Raw genomic sequence first — 24,404 nt, 5'->3', positions numbered from 1 at the left:
TAATTTTCATTGGCCTTTTTTCAAAGACCAGAGGTGTTTCGGGCTCCCAAGAGTGACCCCTAGTGTCACTACATCGACACAACGTCTCGTTCCCTCCATCAGGGAACGGAGGTTACGCAAGTAACCAGGCCGTTTTCCTTAGTAAAACTTGCTCTTAGCAGTTTTGTCAATAGGTTTTAAGCAAAAACTCCAAGCTAGGAACTCTTTGGAGAACTCCTAGTGGTAAGATAAAAATCTTTGTGAATACTGGCCCTGATATATATAAGATCAACAAGATATACTAAGCTTCTAGCCCAAAATTTTACAAAACAGTGGTGTTTAGGATCACAGAATAGACGAGTGCAAGTGCTCAGCTGCATTAGAGCACCAACTGCTTTTCACATTTGTATATTATGATAGAGGAAAATGTATTTTTTTCCAAGTACTTACTGCCATCTAGTGTAATGAACTGACAGTTTTTAAAGGGACATAAAGCAAACAGAGCCAGAAATCCTTTTTTTTATTTTTTATTTTTTATTTTTTTATGTGACAATAAGTCACTGTATGTGTGTAAAATGAGCTTTTAGATTTGCATGCACAAGTACCTACTGAATTGGCTTTATATGTATATGCAACAACAATGCTGAGTTAAAGAATGTATGGAGACAGAAAAACAGCATTCTTACCAGACAGATGTGGCAGTGATCACTCCTGCCAGGGCTGAGGTTTACAGATCGATCCCAACATGAAAATCTGAAAGAAAAGTTGAACATACAGTCATGATGCTATCTATCCACACATACAAACAAATCAAAGCATTAATAATCAGAAATGTCAGCAATCCCATGCAAAATAACCAGAAAATCTCCATTTTATATAATGCAGTATAATTGAATTCAAATTGAAATACAATTCATTAAATGTATCTTTTCAGTTGTTCTTTTAAAGAAAATAAGGTGGCCTAGAATGCAAAAGATCACCATACCCTTTTCCTTTAAAGTTACTGAAAAGCAGTAGCAAACAGAATTATAAAAGAAAATGATAGTTTCCTTACAGTTTCCTAAACACTTCACCGCCCCTTCTGCCATTGGTCAGAAAAACAGGGAGTCCCACCCCCAAACACATTGCGCCAACCACTGACATCTCAAAGAGCTTCAACAAACACATAAATGTTTTGAAAGCGTCATTGGGTCACTTTGTTTACACTTGTCAGGAATTTAACTAACTAGGGCTGGGCAATATGGCCAAAAATATTATCACAATATTTTTTTTATACTGTTCGATACCGATATTTTTCACAATATACATTTCATACCATTAATGGGGAGAGAAAATGCATTCCACATGTTTGTAAGACCTCAAGAATGTATGTAAACATAACTTTTTTGTTTACAATGAAACCCCAGAAGGTAAGCTACCTTTAAAGTATACTCAGTTTAGGATTTAATACAACATAAGGCATGTGTTTGTCTTCTTTTCGATGAATTTCCACCAATTTCATTATCTTTAGCAGATGTCTGACTCCACTGAAAGACTTTCTTGTATTTCACACTCCAGCTCAGTAGGTGGCAGTAATTCACCATAAGCTGGATTTCCAATGGTGCATAAATAAACAGCAATGGTTTTGATGTCATAGTTGCTGTTGTGTTCATTTGATAGCTGTATTGCAATGTCAGTGCAGTCTTGTTCGGTACACAGTGATATCATATTAGCCGGATAGCTAGCTAACGGCTATGTAGCCGCTAGCCAGCTAATACTTCCTAACAGGCTGATTTAAGGTCTGTGATTTAGTTAGATAGTTGTGTGTATAACTTTGCCGAACTGCTTGCGTTTTTAGTGAGACGTACCTGATCCGATCATCTAGATGTAGAACACAAGCTAAATATAGAAAATTACTCAAAAGTTTATCACTGTCATGGAAAATTTATTTTTTCTATAAATATCGATATCATTTTATCACCCAGCCCTAGAACCAACCAATGGCTCATTTCTCGACACACTGCAGTTTTAAGACATTCTTAAAATCACAGCCAAAAACTATGGTAACATATAGTAATTCAATATAGTAATTCATTAAGAATTCGATAAAGAGTAATATATAATGGTTTTATTATACAATCCTGCTTTTATGGTTAGCAGTAATGGTGAGCCCTGCCTGTGTTTGGATTGCAGGATATGCTCATCATGACAGGGCGCAGTGTTTCAGGAAACCAGCTTCCCACAGCCCTGTCTCCCCTGAGGAGCATTAACATCTGCTTGACCTCTGCTAATCACCATATGAAACAATCCACAACATCTCCTTCAACAGTCTTTCCAAAACACCTAAGCTCTAGTCATGCCCAAGGAAGTCTATAATATCTTAAGAGAGCTATTTGTGAGCATTTCCATTCATCTCAATGGCAGTTGCTATGCTGGCACATGCAGCCCTGGAAGTACACGACCTGCATGCTGCCATCTTTGCTAATGGGCACTCAGTTCTGGACACAATAGTGCGTAATAGTCTGGTTCCCGATTAATCATTAGATATAACTTTCAAACCTTTAATGAAAGACCTAACTTGAGCTTGTTTGTTAATTGATGGTAAATCCTTCTGTTGAAATCATCAGTCCATGTTATTTCAACTTAATTTTTTAGAAATTGTGTTAAATTTTGGAATTCCTAGTGTAGAACTACACTACTTATGATTCTGAGAGGGAAAAATCTACCAATCAGAGAATTGCAAATAAAGTGCACCAAAAGAGCTCTGCAGCGACCGCCCACTCCCATGACATACTGCGAATAACACAATCGAGTTGATCTTCCTACACTCTTAAACTTACATATTTGCAAATATCTCAGTATTTTGCAATAAATTTAAAATATTGTTTCTATACTTATAATCAACAACTTTGAATCAATAGTTTTTGATTTTTCCATAATTTTTATTTAGATTACATAATTTACAATGCTTCATGGGATTGTAGTTCATTAAATCATTAAAGACATTACGAACACAGTCTTCTTGTCCGATTTACAAACACTTTTTTGCTTCAAATCAAAGTTTGTAATGTTGTGATTTACCTCGCAACTGGGCAATTGGTTAACATGAAGAGTGCATAGGTGCCAAAGAATACTCAGTCTGTCTGTCTGGAAACAAAGCTGGTTCATTCTGTGTCAACTCAACCAGAGGTCCCCAGCTCAAAATTTTGATTTTGATAAAAAAAAAATAAAATAAAAAATATTGGTGAAAGAAATACATAAATAAAGATGAAAGCCAAAATATTAAATGCCATGGATAAATATTTACTGAGTAATCCGCTATTTTGTAGATGGTCAAAATGGCAATTTTCATGATTGTGATTTTCATGATTTTGGAGCAAAACCACAGATAAAAAAATAACCTAAGAAAGGTGGCAGCATAATTATTTTATTTTTACACAGAGATTGGTAGGTCTGTTACTAAAATCAGTAGACTTAAGCAATCCTTGTTGCATTATATGTCAACAGTGAAAAAATGGGAAAAAGCAATTTTCGTGTTCTTTTTCCAAAGTTGCCATGCCTGTAACTCAAGAATATTAAAGATATTTTCCTATCCTTTTAGATTCTGGTTCAGAACAAACTTTTCTTTTTGTATCTTCATTTATAAGGCCCTGTATTGTTCAGTCCCAGAGATATGGGGATCTCAGTGTGGTAATTGTTGAATTTTACCCATTTTCAATGGTCAAAAACCAAATGTGGGTCATTTTGTATAAAGCTGATACTTATTGTATTTAAAGAGGAATGTCTGAAGAACAAAGAAAGCTGAAATTAGAAATGTACCTTTATTTATTCAACGACCATTTCAGTGTATTATTGGCAGTGTATAAGATACAGTTCTAATTTCAACATTACTTGTACTTTAGACATTCCTCTTTAAAAGACAAAAAGTAACAGCTGAATGCAAAGTGACCCACATTTTGTTTTTGACCCCTGAAAATTTGTACAATTTAACAATTTAACCATGGAGCCACATTGAGAGCCCCACATCTCTAGGACTGAACCATACAGGGCCTTATAAATGAAGATACCAAAAGAAAAGTTTGTTCTAAACCAGAATCTAAAAGGATTTAAAAAAAAAAAAAATTTATCCACTTTTCTAATGTTATTTTTTTGATCTATGGTTTTGCTCCAAAATCATAGGTGAAAATGGCCATTTTTTACCCCCCTCTACAAAATAGTGGATTACTCAGTAAATATTTATCCATGGCATTTAATATTTTGGCTTTCATCTTCAATTATGTATTTCTTTCACAATATATATATATATATATTTTTTTTTTTTTATCAAAATAAAAATTTTGAGCTGGGGACCTCTGGTTGAGCTGACACAGAATGACGTCAACTGTGTTTATACAAAAAGCGCTTTTGAGGATGAAATAATCACTTTGTTAATAATTTTCACAAGCAGTAATGTATATTTCACTGGATTGGCAGGAATCTAATCACAGAGTTCTGACACATTTTCATATGTTCTGACATACTTTCTGCCATGTCAGTCTATTATTGTGTTATATTTTATTGTTACCATGGTATATCTTTATAATTCTTTTTCACATAACCTGCTCCTAAATAGCAGATAAAAACAGAATGAACTTTTCTGTGGTTCGATATGTCAGTCAAATGGTCAATTCCTGTCTAAGTGAAAGGTTATAAAGACAAGCATTTTATTTTCTTTCAAATAGGATTACCAAAAATAAATAAATAAATAAAATAAAATAAAATAAAATAAAATAAAATAAAATAATAATAATAATATATATATAGCCTATTTTTAAGATTTACACATTTCAATTGCATAACAAAATTCCATCAAATTGAAATCGTGTAATCTTTCAATAAAATTACATTAATAAAACTTAATTAATTGAATACATTTAATTTGTATTCAGTTAATTTAGTTAAAAATTATACAATTCAATTTAATGAAATTTTGTTATGAAATTGAAATGCGTAAGTAATAATAATAATAAAAAAAAGGCTAAAATATATTTTTGAGTGTTAATGAATCACACACAATAAGATCAGGAATATGTATTAAGAAAATAAATATAGCCTATATGTAAAGTTCATCATGACTGACTGCAAGACTGCCAAGTTCATGTTGGTAAAAATTAGTACCTTAAAGATTGATTTAATGCACCTCATTAAATGTCTCTAACATGAGATAATGAAACAAAGGAGAAAGAAACAATATCTAATGGAATCAAAACTCAAGTGTGAAAATCTGTTGTGAATAGCCAGTTCATCTGAGATAGAGATTTAAAAGATTGACAAAATTAGCAGCAAAAAAAAAAGAAAAAAAAAAAATCAAGATGCTAAAGAGAGAGAGAATGATGAAATGAAAGAGTAAGCGAAACGAAAAAAAAAAAAAACCTGTTTGTTTTTGCAACGTGTTCACCCTAAAGACTGCTAATCACTTGTAATCAGATGTAACAGCTTGACTAATGGGAAAACCATTTGCGGTTTTAATATTTTTTTTAAAGACAACCAAATTTGAGTACAAAAATTTACATTTTAATTTTTAAATATATAAACAAACAGGCTCATGACAAATGTTTCAATTTGTTAATACACCCTAACATTCTGGTTTCACCCACAAACTTTAAGCCACGTTGTCATGCTGTTCTTTAGAATGACTAATGCAGTAAAATTCTTGGGTAAAATGAATAATAGGCTACACATCAAGATTTTAGGTTAGACTTTAAGCAGCAGGATATAATCAGCATGTACATGTCTTGTTAATGGTCACCATTTCCTATAAGATTCTTTTAAAATTCACTTGTTCTTTTTAAATGGTCCAGTGTAACAAGTGAATTTTAAATGCATGTATCTATCTCAATTACTATTAGTTTAAAAAACTTGAATGCATTGTAGTTATAAGTGACCAACAAGATGGATTTAATGTGTTATTTTTAATTTTTTTTATCATTATTATGTCTTTTAGTGTCTGCAAATTCCTTATTGAGCATGCTTGGTGTGTGCCTCTTATTAGGGAATGCGGTTGCTAATATTAAGCTCAATTCTCCATTATTGAGCACATGTGTGCCTCTCCCTTGTGATTGGTGCATTGTGTGTAAAGTATTTGATTGATAAATGGTGTTCATAAAGAGGATATGTTTGTTATCTTCCCTGTAAACTATTTAGTGCTTCTCTTGCATTTGTTTGCAAGAGAAGCAGCAGGATCATCTCTGCAGCTTTGTTCTCTGTCTCCCGGTTAGTTGTGCATTTTATTTTTATTCTTGTGCCTGCACCCAACAGTATCAATATTAATCTGTATTTATTATTATGTGGTGAGCTTAGAGTATAAGAGCCCTTCTCAGTGAAGGTAAGGCATATTTTGGCTTTAGTGGGGTGATTTATAAGGGTTCCAATTTTATGTTTTTAAGTGTATTCATAATAAATTTGCCATTGCAGGTGTGTTGTGGCCCCCTTTAACGCTAGCTGCTGTTTCTTCATACCTGTTCCTTTACATCTGTTCCTGCTTGCTGTTTCATCAGAGTTGCTTCATTGTTTGTTTTGCCAAACTTGTTGCACTACATTTGTCTTGTTTCTGCATTGTACAGTGCAAAACATTAAATAAAAGACGGTGGAAAAAATACCTAATTCTAAGTAACAAAAGTGTGTTCTATATGTTGTTTGAGAAATGAAAACCCAACAGATGTAGGCTATACATGCAAAACATATTTTATAATGAATGCTTGCTAAATAAGAGCGATTTCTAATGATTTGAGCTCAGGTGCATTCAACAAGGGTTTCGTGATCATAACGTGGGGAAATTGCGCTATAAAAGTAACTTAACTTACATTTACACCAGCATGTAAAATCCACATTAAGTAGACATTTGTTTTCTCCTATATGTGCTCTATGACGCCAACCATTTTATGATGATATCATTAGCACAATTAGGTTGAAGAATATAAGACTATATCATACAGGCATAAAACATTGAACTAAAACGATCAACGCTTGTTGCAGCTGGAGAATTCTGCCTGAAAATGCTCCGATGAGCTTTCATTAACTAGCGCTTGTAAGGGACTGTCTGAAAATTCCACCCACAGCACTAAAACGTCTGAGGTGTCCAAGTATTAATTCAATTAAAATGTAAGTTATACATACAATTTACAATCTTTAGAATGTGTAAATGTTTTTTTTTATAACAGTGTTTAAGACAGAACACGCAAGGCAGCAGCATTGAACTCTTGGACACCAGTGACGTTTTAGCACAGTGTGTGGTCTTTTCAGATGATCTCTTTTGAACCATAAACGAACATTTAATAAATATTGAACTTAAACTTTACCCCTCTAAATATTATTATTCAGTCATAATGCATGGATGTTTTGTTTAAATATAATTTGTTTGGTCTATGTTTTATGATGTGGGGTCACTGAACTCTCAGTGGGATGGAAAATGAAATACCACTCATACTATTCTACCACTCCAATTTAGGGGGGCCACTGGGGGGGCCAGGCCTATTGACACGGTGGCACTGCCACCCCTAGAACCGGCCCTGGAGAGAGGGTTGCTGTATAAGCCCAACATTGTTCAAGATTTACATCAACAAACTAGCAACTAGTCTGGTGCGATCTACAGCCCCTGGTCTCACTCTACACGACTCCGAAATCAAATGCCTGCTGTACGCAGATGATCTGGTTCTGTTGTCTCCCACTGAACAGAGTCTACAGCAGAACCTGTACCTGCTAGAGCAATACTGTCAGACCTGGGCCCTGACAGTAAACCTCAATAAAACTAAAATCATGACCTTCCAGAAAAGATCCAGATCCCAGGTAACGCAATGAATATTCACATTAGGAAATAACCAAATAACACACTCATCACACTACAATTATTTTAAACTAAAAATCACTTCCTCTGGAAACCTTAACCCTGCAGTGAATGAACTGAGAGATAAAGCTTGCAGGACCTATGCCTAAAAAGACAATGTCCTATAGAGATACCTATTAGAATTTGGTTAAAATTTTTAGAATCAGTGATTGAGCCAATTGCCCTGTATGGAAGTTAAGTGTGGGGTCCACTGACAAATCCAAATCAAGAATTCACCAAAAGGGAAAAACATCCAATTGGGACCCTGCATGCAGAATTCTGTAAAAATATTCTACAAGTTCACTGGCACAAACAAATAATGCATGCAGGGCAGAATTAGGCAAATATCCACTAATGATAAAAAAAAAAAAAAAAAAACGTGCAATCAAACTCTGGAAACATCTAAAACTCAGTGAACCCTACTTATAGCATTATAAAGCCCTGCAATACCAAGAGTTGAGCAAAGAAACCAAATCCCTCTCTCAGCTGGTCCGGAGCTTTAGTCCTGATGTTTCACTAACATCTACTAACCCTCATCACACTGGAGACCTGGACCAGAACAATACTGCCAAACTAATTAGAATAAACCAAATTACAGCACAAATAAAAATACAGTTATATCCCTTATTGGGAAACTCAAACACAACAACAGAGTAAAATGCAACACTATCAACACTATCCTAAAAAGAGAATATACCAAGGCTGACTATCTGAACACAGTGACAGATAAAAAAAACTGAGAGCCATCATGACAAGATACAGACTCAGTGGACACAACCTCACTATAGAAACGGACAGAGACAGGAAAACATGGCTGCCACAGGAAGAAAGATTGTGTCCACACTGTGATCAAAACAAAATCGAGACAGGGCTGCATTTTCTAACAGAATGCACAAAATACACAGCCATCCGGGAACATTTTTACCACAAAATTAAACATATTCACAGCACATTTGACCATTTAACAGACAATAAAAAACTGCCCTTCTTATTAGGTGAATACAAGGACTGCTGTGTGATAGCAGCACAATATGTGTCTGTCTGCCAGAGAATGAAAGACAGTGAGTGAACTGACCCGAGTCTGCATCTCCAGCATACTTTACTTTGTCTCTTTCTACTTTTTTAGCAATATTTTATTTCTCCTTTATGTGTAACTTTAAACTTGTGTACATTTTTATTATTTAACATTATCTTTTACCTTATCTGTCAAGAATACATTGTTTATTTAGTTTTTTCTTATATTATGTACATGGTTTTGCACTCTTTGTTTTGCACTGTTTTATTTGTATGCAGCTCAGCTGTAAATGCTTTGGCAATACGAATTTTAAAATGTTTGTCATGCCAATAAAGCACCTTAAAACTGAAAAGAGAGAGAGAGAGAGAGAGAGCGACAGAGAGAGAGCGCGACAGAGAGAGAGAGAAAGAGAGAGAGAATATGTACACACATTATTTTGAATGTGAAATTGCATGCTACCTCAAGGTAATTGCGCTAATATTTTCAGTTATTGTGCTCAACTTGTGACCAGCTGACCTGCAGTCACTCTTCTTTCATATGAGTTGTTAAGAGGACAGTACATCAAGCACAATATGACATTTTCACCTCAAACGTAATCTAAAATTCAAAACAATTATCAGAGCCCTGACGTAAAAGTTAGTGTATGTGCAACTGACACATTGGGATGTGGTGCTCATGTGAAAGACATAGGTTCAAGTCTGGCCTGCAACATTTCCTGAGCCGATTCCCTTCCTCTTTCCCCAATAACTTCGTGTTACTCTCCACTACATCTGTCTTCGAAAGCAAAGATCCCCAAATAATAAATGAATAAACAATAACACAATTATTTATATTAAACAAGATTTTTGCATTTTGTGAAGAAAATGTGAGTAAAAATGTGAATTTTATTATTTTAATGTTTTGTTATGTAGTTGCTAGGGTATTGTGGGTGGCTGCTAGGTAGGTTACTGTAGAGCCGAGGAGGGCGGGGCCGGGCTGGAATGACACACGCCCGGTTCATGGGGTGCACGAGTGATAAAGGCGGCCGGGGACGACAGTTCGAGAGAGAGAGAGAATTACAGGCAGCTGTACCGTGTGTGTGTTTATGGTTGTGTGTTTTTGTTTAAGTTGTTCATTAAATTATTATTTAAGTTGTCAAACTGGTTCTCGCCTCCTCCTTTCCCACTAACCCCCCTTACAGTTACTTTTACAATTTAGTTTAATGTACGATATGAGGTTTAGAATTCAATATAATCTCAATTTGATATAACACTACAATGACAAAGATGACAAAATGTTTTGTTTATTTTTTAGATTTTTTTTTTTAGCAAAATGCAGATTATAATCAGAATTCAGATGTTATTTTTTATATTAATGTCATGAAATTGCATCTATAATGATATGAGCTGTCATTGTTTGAAATAACATGTATGATTTACAAGTTTTTACATTGAGTCTACATTCATTTGTATAACAGACACTAATCAAATAAAAATCAAATAACTTTTATTGTCACACAACCATATACACAAGTGCAATAGTGTGTGAAATTCTTGGGTGCAGTTCCGAGCAACATAGTAGTCATGACAGTGATGAGACAATTTACAATAAACATCAGATTTACAACACAGTTTAAAATCTAATATACACATAATTACACACAACACAATATACAAATGATAACATACAATGTACAGTATACAATACACACGATATAGAATACACATTATACAATAAAATATTTATATAGTATATATAGAATGTACAGTAGGTTGTATTGTACTGTATTGACATTCAGGCTGTCGGTTGATAGTAAGTTGTTAAGAGAGAATATAATATAATAATAATATAATTTATGACAGTCCGGTGTGAGATATAAGAGTAATAAAGTGCAGTGCTGATGTATTTGATTGTGGGAGATCAAGAGTTCAAAAGTCTGATTGCTTGGGGGAAGAAGCTGTCATGAAGTCGGCTGGTGCGGGTCCTGATGCTGCGATCCCGCCTGCCTGATGGTAGCAGTGAGAACAGTCCATGGCTCGGGTGGCTGGAGTCTCTGATGATCCTCTAAGCTTTTTTCACACACCGCCTGGTATATATGTCCTGGAGGGTGGGAAGCTCACCTCCGATGATGTGTCTGGCAGTTCGCAGCACCCTTTGCAGTGCTTTGCGGTTGTGGACTGTACTATTGCCGTACCAGGCAGAGATGCAGCCAGTCAGGATGCTCTCTACAGTGCTGGTGTAGAACCGTGTGAGGATGTGGTGGTTCATTCCAAACTTCCTCAGCTGTCTCAGGAAGAAGAGGCGCTGATGAGCCTTCTTCACAATGGCTTCAGTGTGGATGGACCATGTGAGTTCCTCAGTGATGTGGACACCCAGGAACTTGAAGCTGCTGACTCTCTCCACTGGTGCTCCATTGATGGTGATGGGACTGTGTTCTTTATCTCTTCTCCTGAAGTCCACCACAAGCTCCTTTGTCTTACTGACGTTGAGGGAGTGGTTGTGCTCCTGACACCAGTGTGTCAGAGTGTGCACCTCCTCTCTGTAGGATGTTTCATCATTGTCAGTGATCAGACCTACCACCGTCGTATCATCAGCAAACTTAATGATGGCATTGGAGCTGTGTGTTGCCACACAGTCATGTGTGTACAGGGAATACAGGAGTGGGCTGAGAACACAGCCCTGCGGGGATCCAGTGTTGAGGGTCAGTGATGAGGAGATGTTGCTGCCTATTCTAACCACCTGGCGTCTGCTTGACAGGAAGTCCAGGATCCAGCTGCACAGCAAGCTGTTTAAGCCCAGAGCCCGGAGTTTCTCATCAAGCTTGGAGGGCACTATGGTGTTGAATGCTGAGCTGTAGTTTACAAACAGCATTCTCACATAAGTGTTCTTTTTTTCCAGGTGGGAGAGAGCAGTGTGTATTGTAGATGCAATGGCATCATCAGTGGAGCGGTTGTTGCGGTAAGCAAACTGCAATGGGTCAAGTGAGGAAGGCAGCACAGAGCAGATGTAATCTCTGATTAGTCTCTCAAAGCATTTGCTGATGATGGGGGTCAGAGCAACAGGACGCTAGTCATTTAAGCAAGTTATTTTGGATTGCTTTGGAACAGGCACAATGGTGGACGTTTTAAAACATGTGGGGACTACAGACAAAGAGAGGGAAAGGTTGAAAATGTCTGTAAAAACACCAGCCAGTTGGTTCGCACACGCTCTGATGACGCGGCCCGGAATGCCGTCTGGACTTTGCGGATATTCACCCGTCGGAAGGATCGGGTTACATCCGCTACAGAGACGGAGAGTGAACTAACCTCTGTAGCTTCGGCCGCGAGAGCTCTCTCCATGAGGGCGGTGTTATTTCCCTCAAAACGAGCATAAAAAGTATTTAGCTCATCCGGGAGAGAGGCAGCGGTGTTCGCGGCGGAATTTTTATTCCCTTTAAAGTCCGTGATGATGTTAATTCCCTGCCACACGCTTCTAAAGTTGGTGGTGTTATACTGTCCTTCAATCTTGTTCCTGTACTGACGTTTTGCTGATCTGTTTTTCGGAGTGCATAACTGGCTTGTTTATGCTCCTCCGCATTCCCGGAATTAAAAGCGGAGGTCCGCGCATCAAGTGTCAAGGTTTCTGGTTCGGATAGATCCGTATTGTTCTGGTCAGAACGACGTCCTCTACGCACTTTCTGATGAAACATGTTACGCTATCAGCGTAAAGCTCGATGTCATCATCAGAGGCGGACCGGAACATCTCCCAGTCTGCGTGATCAAAACAGTCTTGTAGCATAGAGTCTGACTGGTCCAACCAGCACTGGATCGTTCTGAGGGTGGGTGCTTCCTGTTTCAGTTTCTGCCTGTAAGTGGGCAGAAGCAGAATGGAAGAGTGGTCCGATTTGCCAAATGGTGGGCGGGGGAGGGATTTGTAGCCATCCCGGAAGGGAGAGTAGCAATGGTCCAAAACCCGGTCCCCTCGTGTGTTAAAACTAATATGTTGGTGGTATTTTGGTGCGACTGATTTGAAACTGGCTTTATTAAAGTCCCTGGTCACAATGAATGCGGCCTCAAGGTGCGCGGTTTCCTGCTTGCTTATAGTCCCGTACAGTTCCTTGAGTGCCCGGTCTGTGTCGGCTTGTGGTGGGATGTACACAGCAGTGATAATGACCGCTGTGAATTCCCTCGGTAGCCGGAATGGTAGACACAGAAGCATGAGAAATTCCAGATCAGGAGAGCAGAAAGACTTGATAGAATGTACGTTCCTCTGATCACACCAGGATTTGTTGATCATAAAACATACACCACCATGTTTCGCTCTGTCCGCTCGGTGCACGGAGAACCCCGCGGGTTCAATCTGGAATCTTAGCAGACATCCAAGTTTCTGTTAGGCAGATAATGCAGCAGTCCCTCGTTTCTCGTTGGAAAGAGATCTGTGCTTTCAGCTCGCAGAGCTTGTTATCCAGAGACTGAACATTTGCCAGTAGAATACTGGGTAGCGGGGGTCGATTTGTGCAGCGTTTTACTCTGATGAGAACGCCGGCTCTGTTTCCCCTTTTCCTCCTGCGTTTCTGCGGGTGGGCAGCCCAGACAAAGGGCTCCGCTGGCGTGTTTGTAAACAGTGGGTTGGCATTGAGGAATTTGAAGTCCGGTTTGCGGTGTGTAATTGCTGAACCAATGTCCAAAAGTGTTTTGCTGTCGTAGGCAATAAGGCAGACAACATCCAGTACAAAAAACATAAGAATTGTAAACAAAACAAACAAAACACTACAGTGTTGTGTCGGAGCTCGCAACGCAGCAGCCATACACGGCGCCATCTAGAGTTCATCTTGAGTATTATCACTACAATGGTCCTGTCCCATTAAGAGTTCAAAGAGAGTCTTTCAGTTCATTTGTGTCTAACAAAATGAATTAAACTTCAATCAAATGAAAATAAAACAGTAACTTTTCAACAAAACATTTTTTTCTTTTTTTCTTTTTTTTTAAATGAAGTGCTTTAGTAAAGATCCTCACAACATAATCTAAAACAGAGCATTGGTCTTTTTTATCTGGTCTTATATAAATGAAAACATTGATAAAAACTTTTGAGTATAACACCACTCTTGCTTGTGAGATATAGGTTCAACGTAATAATAATAATAATAATAATAATAATAATAATAAAAGTAATAAATAAAATACATTTTACTAAACACTAGTAATATATTTCTGTTGAATTTCTTACATTTCAAGCATAAAGCTTTTATTTTGAATCAGACTTTTATTTTGACGTGAAGGCGTTTAAGGTTCTGTGTTTTGACAGTAGTTTCACACTTCCTTATAAGTCATTGGTTATATGACCAAGTGTGATTACTGAATCACAAAATGCTGCGATGTAAATATATAAACATATAGTCTGTAGGTGTTGCATGCATCACATTGAATGTGCGCTCTTTTCTGTCATCTGCTACATTAAGCATAGCGCAATGCTCAAAATTTGGTGTTTTGAGCATATGAACAGCTTCACACATTCACTTGCACCGCGCAGTACATTATTAAATCATATCCATTTGCGGTTTAATAATCACACTAGGACATATCACAATTTTAATTTGATTAATTGTCCATTTCTATGTAAAAAGAGTATCCTTCAATGAGTGTGTGGGCATTTGTAAGCAGCCGTCTATCAGTCAGAGAGCGCTACTACCGGCACTGTAGAAACACTGATACTGTTTTTTATTTTAGCATCGACTTGGTAACGAAGTACCGGTATTTTTGACATCACTAATTTTGACTAAAAGTAATTAGTTTGCAGTAACTAATTACTTTGTAATCAGATTACACCCAAAACTGCTAATTATAACATGATCATTCTTTCCAGATAACCAAATATCATGTTATTATGTAATTAAAGTTGCAAGATGATTTGCATCTTATACATATCTTCAACATTCTACTAAAACATAAAAGACACATATACAACACGACCAGTCTGTGATATACATTACATGACACCCCCCCCCCCCACCCCCATCCCATGGCAGTAAAGTATGTTTTACAATAGCCCTCTTGTTCAGCGCAGACCTTATACATTATTGACTAGGATGACTGTTTTATATCCAGACTTGTGTCTCTGCTCTCCATGTTAATAGTTGCCATGGTGACTCAGTTATATCTGGAAGGCTGAATATGATATTTGTCAGTGTTTTTTTTTTTTTTATGAACTTCTCAACCAGCACCTCATTCACACAACAGCTTTGACAGAGAGCAATGTTACACTGCCTTCATGTCTCTAGCATGCTGGACAAAAACCAATGTTATTATTCAGACTGCCTGAACATTAACTGACTCAAGAGAGCCAGCTTCAATTAATAAAGTCATTAGTCTCTTTTCTTTAATCAGTTTTTTTTTTCCTTTTAAATAAGTATACATACACAATATAGTACATAAACCAATGAGCCAAAATATTATGACCACTCACAAGTGAAGCGAATAACGCTGATCATCTCCTAACAAGGCCACATGTCAAGGTCTGGTAGATTAGATGATAAGCAAACAATAAGTTCTCATAGTTAACCTGTTGAATGCAGGAGAAATGGGCAGGAGTAAAGACCTGAGCGACTTTGACATGGGCCAAATTGTTACGGGAGGAATGTGTCACAACACACCCCTGCTGCATATAGGGCTGCATAGCCACAGAACGGTCAGAGTGTCCATGATGACCCCTGTCCAACGTTGAAAGCACTTACAATGGACACGCGAGCATCAGAACTGGACCATGGAGCAGTGGAAGAAGGTTGCCTGGTCCGATGAGTCCCATTTTCTTTTACATCACATGGACAGCCACGTACGTGTGGGAAGATGACAAACTGGTGGAGAGAGTATGATGCTCTGGACAATGTTCTGCTGGGAAACATTGGGTCCGGCCATTCATGTGGATGGCAATTTGACACGTGCCACCAAGGCCCCATTTCCACCTGGTATTAAGATGTGTCTCGGGTGATCTGATCATATGTGGTCATGTGAGACACATGGCTGTTTTCACCTGGTCACTTATATCTCCTGTGACCACATGCTCAGATTTGAAGGGGAGGGTCTCTGTTTCATGACGAAATACATCAATCACTATGTCAGTGTGTTACTGCATGATAAAAGCACAACAAAGTCAGAAAAGAAAAAGCACGAAAAAAAAAACGGCACACTGTTTTTCACAGATGCAGTTGAAATTAAATATACACTACCGTTCAAAAGTTTAGGGTCATTTCCTCATTCTTTATTTTTATTATTATTTTTTTTTTTTTTTCACATTTTAGAATAATAGTAAAGTCATCACAACTATGGAATAACAGAAATGGAAATATGGGAATTATGTTGTAACTAAAAAAAATACCAAATAATTCAAAACTGTGTTATATTTTAGCATCTTCAAAGTGGCCACACATTGCCTAGATTTTGCAGAAATGTACTCTTGGCATTTTCTCAACCAACTTTTTGAGGTATCACCCTGGGATGCTTTTTAAACAGTATTGAAGGAGTTCCCATCTATGTTGGGCACTTAGTGGTTGCTTTTCTTATTTATTCTGCCCAAGTCATCAATTTCAAAAACTTTTTTTTTTGTAATTAAATAAATTAATATGTTGGCACAATTACAGTTGTGCTCAAAAGTTTGCATACCCTTGGAGAATTGGTAATATATGTAGCATTTTTAAAGAAAACATGAGTGAGCAGGCAAAACACATTTCTTTTATTTCTTATGGGTTCATATTCAACTGTAGGTTATAACAGAATGGCACAATCATAAAACAAAACATGGCAACAAAGAAAAAAATGAAATGACCCCTGTTCAAAATTCTGCATACCCTTAGTTCTTAATACTGTGTATTGCCCCCTTTAGCATCAATGACAGCGTGCAGTCTTTTGTAATAGTTGTCTATGAGGCCCCAAATTCTTGCAGGTGGTATAGCTGCCCATTCGTCTTGGCAAAATGCCTCCAGGTCATGCAAAATCTTTGGCCATCTTGCATGAACCGCACGTTTGAGATCTCCCCAGAGTGGCTCGATGATATTAAGGTCAGGAGACTGTGATGGCCACTCCAGAACCTACACCTTTTTCTGCTGTAACCACTGGAGGGTCAACTTGGCCTTGTGCTTAGGGTCATTGTCATGCTGGAAAGTCCAAGAGCGTCCCATGCGCAGCTTTCGTGCAGAAGAATGCAAATTGTCTGCCAGTATTTTCTGATAACATGCTGCATTCATCTTGCCATCAATTTTCACAAGATTCCCGTGCCTTTAGAGCTCACACACCCCCAAAACATCAGTGAGCCACCACCAGTGGGGATGGTATTCTTTTCACTATAGGCCTTGTTGACCCCTCTCCAAACATAGCGCTTATGGTTGTGACCATAAAACTCTATTTTGGTCTCGTCACTCCAAATGACAGTGTGCCAGAAGCTGTGAGGTGTGTCAAGGTGTTGTCGGGCATATTGTAACCGGGCTTTTTTGTGGCACTGGTGCAATAAAGGCTTCTTTCTGGCAACTCGACCATGCAGCTCATTTTTGTTCAAGTATCGTCATATTTTGCTCCTTGAAACAACCACACTGTCTTTTTCCAGAGCAGCCTGTATTTCTCCTGAGGTTACCTGTGGGTATTTCTTTGTATCCCGAACAATTCTTCTGGCAGTTGTGGCTGAAATCTTTCTTAGTCTACCTGACCTTGGCTTGGTATCAAGAGATCCCTGAATTTTCCACTTCTTAATAAGTGATTGAACAGTACTGACTGGCATTTTCAAGGCTTTGGATATCTTTTTCCATCTTTATAAAGTTCCATTACCTTGTTACGCAGGTCTTTTGACAGTTCTTTTCTGCTCCCCATGGCTCAGTATCTAGCCTGCTCAGTGCATCCACGTGAGAGCTAACAAACTCATTGACTATTTATACACAGACAATAATTGCAATTTAAAAAGCCACAGGTGTGGGAAATTAACCTTTAATTGCCATTTAAACCTCTGTGTGTCACCTTGTGTGTCTGTAACAAGGCCAAACATTCAAGGGTATGTAAACTTTTGATCAGGGCCATTTTCGTGATTTCTGTTATCATTATGAATTAAAAAGGAACAAAACAACTATGTTATAATAAATGGCTTCATATGATCACTATCCTTAAATAAAGACAGTGTTTTTTTTTTTGCATAATCAGTCATATTTTCAAAATCAATGCCAAAATTTCACAATTTCTGCCAGGGTATGCAAACTTTTGAGAACAACTTTATATTTGTGTCTACAAAACTAATTTCAATCATTTAGGCATACGCCTTCAGATCAAAAGATTTTTAAGATCATGAGAAACATTTCAGTCAAGTGACCCCAAACTTTTGAACGGTAGTATAAGAACAAACGCACCATGTCAAGCAGTATTATCTGTTATTTTAGTGGATTACCCGTATTAAAGGAGCTTCAGGTGTTCGTGCTTGTCATCTGTGTTGATATCAGGCACATTAAAGATCTAAAGTTCTGTGAAGTTCTTGTGATTGTGTATGTATTTTAAATTTTACGATTGTACGGTTATTTCCTTTTAAATCCGCTTGTAATTGGCAAAGTTTAAAATATTGTTTTAGCACAGCAGTTGATTGACAGTTGAGGGGTGGTGCTTCATGCATACAGGACGGATTAGCGTTTACACCTCAAATGTGATTTGCACATGTGTTTTTGACCACATTCGTATGTGGTTTCTGCGATCCGATCACAAAATGTTTTTGACCTTGTTTAGACCTCTATTTAGGACTGACCACTTGTGGTCGGATCACCCGAAATGCATCTTAATACCAGGTGGAAATGGGGCCCTACCTAAACTTCATTGCGGACCTGGTACACCCCTTCATGGCAATGGTATTCCCTGATGACAGAAGCCTCTTTCAGCGGGATAATGCACCCTGCCACACTTACAGGACTTGAAGGATCTGCTGCTAATGTCTTTGTGCCAGATCCCACAGGACACCTTCAGGGGTCTTGTTGAGCCCATGTCTTGGCGGGTCGGCGCTGTTTTGGCGGCATGTGGAGTACCAACAGCATATTAGGTCATAATGTTTTGGCTCATCAGTGTATATATATACTGTATGTATATACAGTATATACACAGATCAGCCACAATATTAAAACCACCTGCCTAATATTGTGTAGGTCCCCCTCGTGCCGCCAAAACAGCACCAACCCCCATCTTAGAATAGCATTCTGAGATGCTATTCTTCTCACCACAATTGTACAGAGTGGTTATCTGAGTTACCATAGACTTTGCCAGTTTGAAACAGTCTGGCCATTCTCTGCTGACCTCTCTCATCAACAAGGCATTTCCATCCACAGAACTGCCCCTCACTGGATGTTTTTTGTTTTCGGCACCATTCTGAGTGAAAATCCCAGGAGATCAGCAGTTACAGAAATACTCAAACCAGCCCGTCTGGCACCAACAATCATCCACGCGATTATCTAATCAGCCAATCGTGTGGCAGCAGTGCAGTACATAAAATCATGCATATATGGGTCAGGAACTTCAGTTAATGTTCACATCAACCATCAGAATGGGGAAAAATGTTATCTCATTTGGATCGTAGCATGATTGTTAGTGAGAGATGGACTGGTTTGAGTATTTCTGTAACTGCTGATCTCCTGGGATTTTCACACACAACAGTCTCTAGAACTTACTCTGAATGGTGTCAAAAACAAAAACATCCAGTGAGGGGCAGTTCTGCGGATGGAAATGCCTTGTTGTTGAGAGAAGTCAACAGAGAATGGCCAGACTGGTTCGAACTGACAAAGTCTATGGTAACTGAGATAACCACTCTGTACAATTGTGGTGAGAAGAATAGCATCTCAGAATGCTATTCTGAGATGCGGGTTGGTGCTGTTTTGGGGGGACCTACACAATATTAGGCAGGTGGTTTTAATGTTGTGGCTGATTGGTGTATGTATATAATTTCATGTGTGCCAAGTCTTCTAGCTTGGAAGTGGAACCAAACAAACTGTTATTTTGTCGCTATGGGTGCTTAAGTACTCCGATGTGACAGCAATAATCAATCATAAAACACAATAACTGTGTGACTTGATTTTATTCAACTTCAAAACTTTTCATTTTTAATTTTGTGATAAGTTACAGAGGCATTTTGGGGGCTTGAGTCCAACTGTACACAGAGGCAACTGAACACAGACAGTTAACATGGTCACTTTGAGTGCTCAGTGCTCTATTTGGAGAGGAATAGGGTGGTGTACATACTAGAGGTTGACTGATATTAAATTTTGCTGATACTGATAACTAAGACTTTGGAAAAAGCCAATAACCAATTAATCATCTGATAGTTTTTAAAAATGATTTATTGACCATGTTTTCTTTCTAAGAAAATGTTCTTAGTCTATTGTTACAGTGACAGGCACAGACATATAAATTATCTGTGAACTACCGGCGTTAATGTCTGCCGATAACCGATATTTCCTAAAGTAGCTGTCAGCACAGATTAATCGGTAAACCTAAAATAGCAGACCCCTGGTACATAGAGCATGCATTAGCCTATTGCATTCGAACACAGCTAGATAGCTTGAAGTGTTAACCCTGACCCAAAGACATATGACACATATGTACTAGTGCTGTCAGTCTATAAAAAAATTGCAATCACGATTAATCGCATACTTTTTTGTACTTAATCACGATTAATCACAGATTTTAAAAGTGCTGAAATTTTACAATATATATACTTCTTTTGTTGTGAAAATTAATATATTTCCATCATAGAAAAGAAAAGAAAACAATATGTAGCAATATAATGCTTTATTAACATTTTTCATACAAAGCCTTCCACAATATTAAGATAGTTTCCCAATGTCTAAGTAGAAGTTTGACAAATTGAAAGAATTAGTCCCAACATAGGTTGCATATTCATTGCAATGGGTAATAAATCTCTTAAACTCCAATCCTCCACAATATTAATCTGCCGGTAGACTGTGGCTATCCGCTTTGTTACAGCAATCGTGAAGCTGTGTTCATGATTAGCGTCAGGGTGTCAACGCCAGCGTCAAGCATTGCTTTGAACTCACCATGAAAAGTGCTTGCAAACAAACATGTCTCATTCTGTGTTTTGGTGATAGTTAAGACTTGACATGCTTCTGTGGTAATTAAAATGCACCTTACATAGGCTGAAAAATACTTTATTTCTATCAAGTCCCATCTGGGCTTGTTTTGTACATCAAATAGCGGAAAGAGCTCCTTTCTCCATCATTTTTTCACTGACAGGGAAGCACTTTTATTTACTGAGATAACAACCTCCGTGGCTCTATCATAGGAGAGAGCATAACGGTCAACTAGCGTGTTATTATATAGAATGTCTATGGGCCCAGCGTATAATGCTGTTTTTTTGTTAAGCTTCTAGGCACTCTTGGTAGAAGGGCTCTGGTGCTGTTGTGTGTCTGTTTGTGGCGTGTGCGTCAGTGTAATGACTCGGACACATTACAAAGGTTCTGCCCTTCACACCAGTGTTTATGCTGTATTAACGGTAAATGCGTTAATCGCAATAAAGAAAAATGTATGCGTTAAACTTTAAACGTATGCATTAGCGCGTTAATTCTGACAGCCCTAATATGTACACACAAAAACAATTAAAAAAATAGCGCAAACAAAAAAGTACATGAACAGTCCAAATGACCAAAAATGCTCATCCCTTGTAGTGTATCCTGTCTAATCACACGTCTCATATAAACTACAGCTCTCAACCACAGCATTGCTTTAGCTCATTTTTAATTCTTTATTGAGTTCTTTGCCATGCCATAGTGAGTTGTTTTTAAGTAGAGACGCAAGCAAATTCACTTTGTATGAATGTTGTTATAAGGTACACTCTGAAATTGACACTTATTAACCAAAAGTATCTCAGGATGAAGCACCTCATGAAGTTGGCTGAGTACAGAGCTTGAATCTAGACAAAGAGTGGTTATGTGAATACACTCAAATATAAGAGAGTTTGGATTTTGTTTAACATTTTTTACTACATAATTCTCTACTCCCATTTGTGTTATTTTGTAGTTTTGTTGAATTTACTATTATTCTAAAATGTTGAAATAGTAATAATGAAGAATGAGTGGTTTGTCCCTTTCCAAGAGGCCCAGCAAGGAAATATTCTTCTCAGAAGTACAACATTTCCAAAGAATCTGACAGTAGACGAGTAGGCCAGTGTGCTCCCATATTTAGGCCTCTAAAATCTCAAATGAAATCAAAGCATCATGTTGACTTGAAGACATTAAGATGTCCCATTCCTGCATCTGGGCATGTTAATCATCATTTAAGCAATAACGCACAAGCAAGTGTTGCTCTGAAAATCAGCACGTTTGCGACAAAATTCTTGAGCTCTGGAAAGGCGCTATATAAATTAAACATATTATTATTATTATTATTATTTATTATTAACATCATTTTCTCTCCTGTGTTGACATTTTTATTGAAACAAAGTGTTTTTTTTTTTTTAAAGGCAATGGGACTTCAGTTGCTTACTGTCGTGGCATTTATAATTAAGCGTTACATTCTCGTTCTATACAGAATTTATTGAACAAAGCTAACTGAAATTAAGCTCTAAAAAATATTTGGTAACACTTTCTATATTTATAATGCATTCATTCATGAAATTCATTATACTGAATTTATAATGTCTCATAATACACCTTATAATAAGTTATAACTTCTCATAAATAATTATAACTACAGTTATAATACATTATAAGACTTCCCCTAATCATAGTCATACTTTAGATTATAATGCATTATAACACAAGCAACATATAATTTTAACGCAGCAGTAGTTAATAAAGTTAACCATATAAGTGCTGTATAGTGTAAACAGTCAAAAATCTTTAAGGCATGATCATATTATAAGTGTTTTTTACCTGCTTTAAGTTACAAAAGCAATATCTTTTTTTTCTTTTTTTTTTAAATGTTATCCTCTTTTTTTCTCACAATTTGGAATGCCCAATTCTCACTACTTAGTAGGTCATCATGGTGTCATGGTTACTCACCTCAATCCGGGTGGCGGAGGACAAGTCTCAGTTGCCTCTGCTTCTGAGACCGTCAATCCACACATCTTATCACGTGGCTCATTGTGCATGACACCATGGAGACTCACAGCATGTGGAAGCTCATGCTACTCTCCATGATCCACGCACAAATTACCACACGCCCCATTGTGAGTGAGAACCACTAATCGCGACCACGAGGAGGTTACCCCATGTGACTCTACCCTCCCTAGCAACCGGGCCAATTTGGTTGCTTAGGAGACCTGGCTGGAGTCGCTCAGCACACCCTGGATTCGAACTCACGACTCCAGGGGTGGTAGTCAGCGCCAATACTCGCTGAGCTACCCAGGCCCCAAAGCAATATCTTCTTAAAAACAGCCATAACATAAACTTGTAACTTACATTACAAGTCAAATTTACATAATGGAACTTATTTATGAAATAAGTCTCCAAATAAGATGCACAAACATTAGTGTTTTTTAATAGAGTCCAGTATAGAATCAGTTTTTTTTATTATTTTTTTTTTATTCTTGGTTACATGTGTGATCAAAATATATATTTAGAGTTTCTGAAATATTTTAACCTTTACAAGTGTTTTTCGTAATATTTCAAAATTTACATTGAATGTGTGTTATTTTGTATTTTGTGCATGTGTAATGAATATAACTTCCGGCATTACTTGTTTTATAACCACTTAAAAATATCTTATGTATATTTGTAAGAAGACATTACTTTTGTCACTTTACTTAAAGCATACCTATTATACAGTTGAAGTCAGAAGTTTACATTCACCTTAGCCAAATACATTTAAACTCAGTTTTTCACAATTCCTGACATTTAATCATAGAAACTTTCCCTGTCTTAGGTCATTTAGGATCACTACTTTATTATAAGAGTTTGAAATGTCAGAATAATAGTAGAGAGAATGATTTAATTCAGCTTTTATTTCTTTCATCACATTCTCAGTGGGTCAGAAGTTTACATACACTTTGTTAGTATTTGGTAGCATTGCATTTAAATTAACTTGGGTCAAACGTTTTGGGTAGCCTTCCACAAGCTTCTCAGAATAAGTTGCTGGAATTTTGGCCCATTCCTCCAGACAGAACTGGTTGTAACATTGGTGTCTAGGAGTGGATGAGGAAGAGAGGAGATGCAGGAGTGGAATCTTTAAATCCTTTAATTACAATCGCTGGAGTGGAACAAACTCTGGAGTAGAACACACAATAAATCTTAACAACAGTAATCGCTGGAGTGGAACAAACGCTGGAGTGGAACTAACAATAAATCTTAACATTAAAACTTAACACAACACTTCACTAACTCAGCATAACACTTCACAATGTAACAATTCAAGGACTGACAAATGATGAAGAAAACTAGAGGGTATTTATACACAAGGAAACTAATGAGGGAATGGAAGGCAGGTGCGGATGATGATGAGCAGATAGAAGTGATTAGGGCAGTGAATTCTGGGAAACGTAGTGCAGGGGGAAACTTCAAAATAAGAGTCCTTGAAGAAAATGAGGGAGACAGACTGTGACACTGGTGTAACTGAGTCAGGTTTGTAGACCTCCTTGCTTGTACATGCTTTTTTA

General features: G+C 37.4%; 1 protein-coding gene across 1 annotated transcript in view; it reads right to left on the bottom strand.

The window, feature by feature from the left end:
* LOC127425698 (thyroid hormone receptor beta-like) overlaps positions 1-24,404 on the bottom strand; it is a 325,007-nt gene that overhangs the window by 138,490 nt on the left and 162,113 nt on the right. Inside the window, exon 2 of the mRNA XM_051671938.1 lies at positions 666-732. The gene's annotated coding sequence lies outside the window, so the exon portion shown is untranslated. The remainder of the gene's footprint in view (positions 1-665; positions 733-24,404) is intronic.

Source organism: Myxocyprinus asiaticus, chromosome 34 (assembly GCF_019703515.2).
Source record: "Myxocyprinus asiaticus isolate MX2 ecotype Aquarium Trade chromosome 34, UBuf_Myxa_2, whole genome shotgun sequence".
In the NCBI taxonomy this organism is placed as follows: domain Eukaryota; kingdom Metazoa; phylum Chordata; class Actinopteri; order Cypriniformes; family Catostomidae; genus Myxocyprinus; species Myxocyprinus asiaticus.
This window is presented reverse-complemented; position numbering and strand designations above follow the sequence as displayed.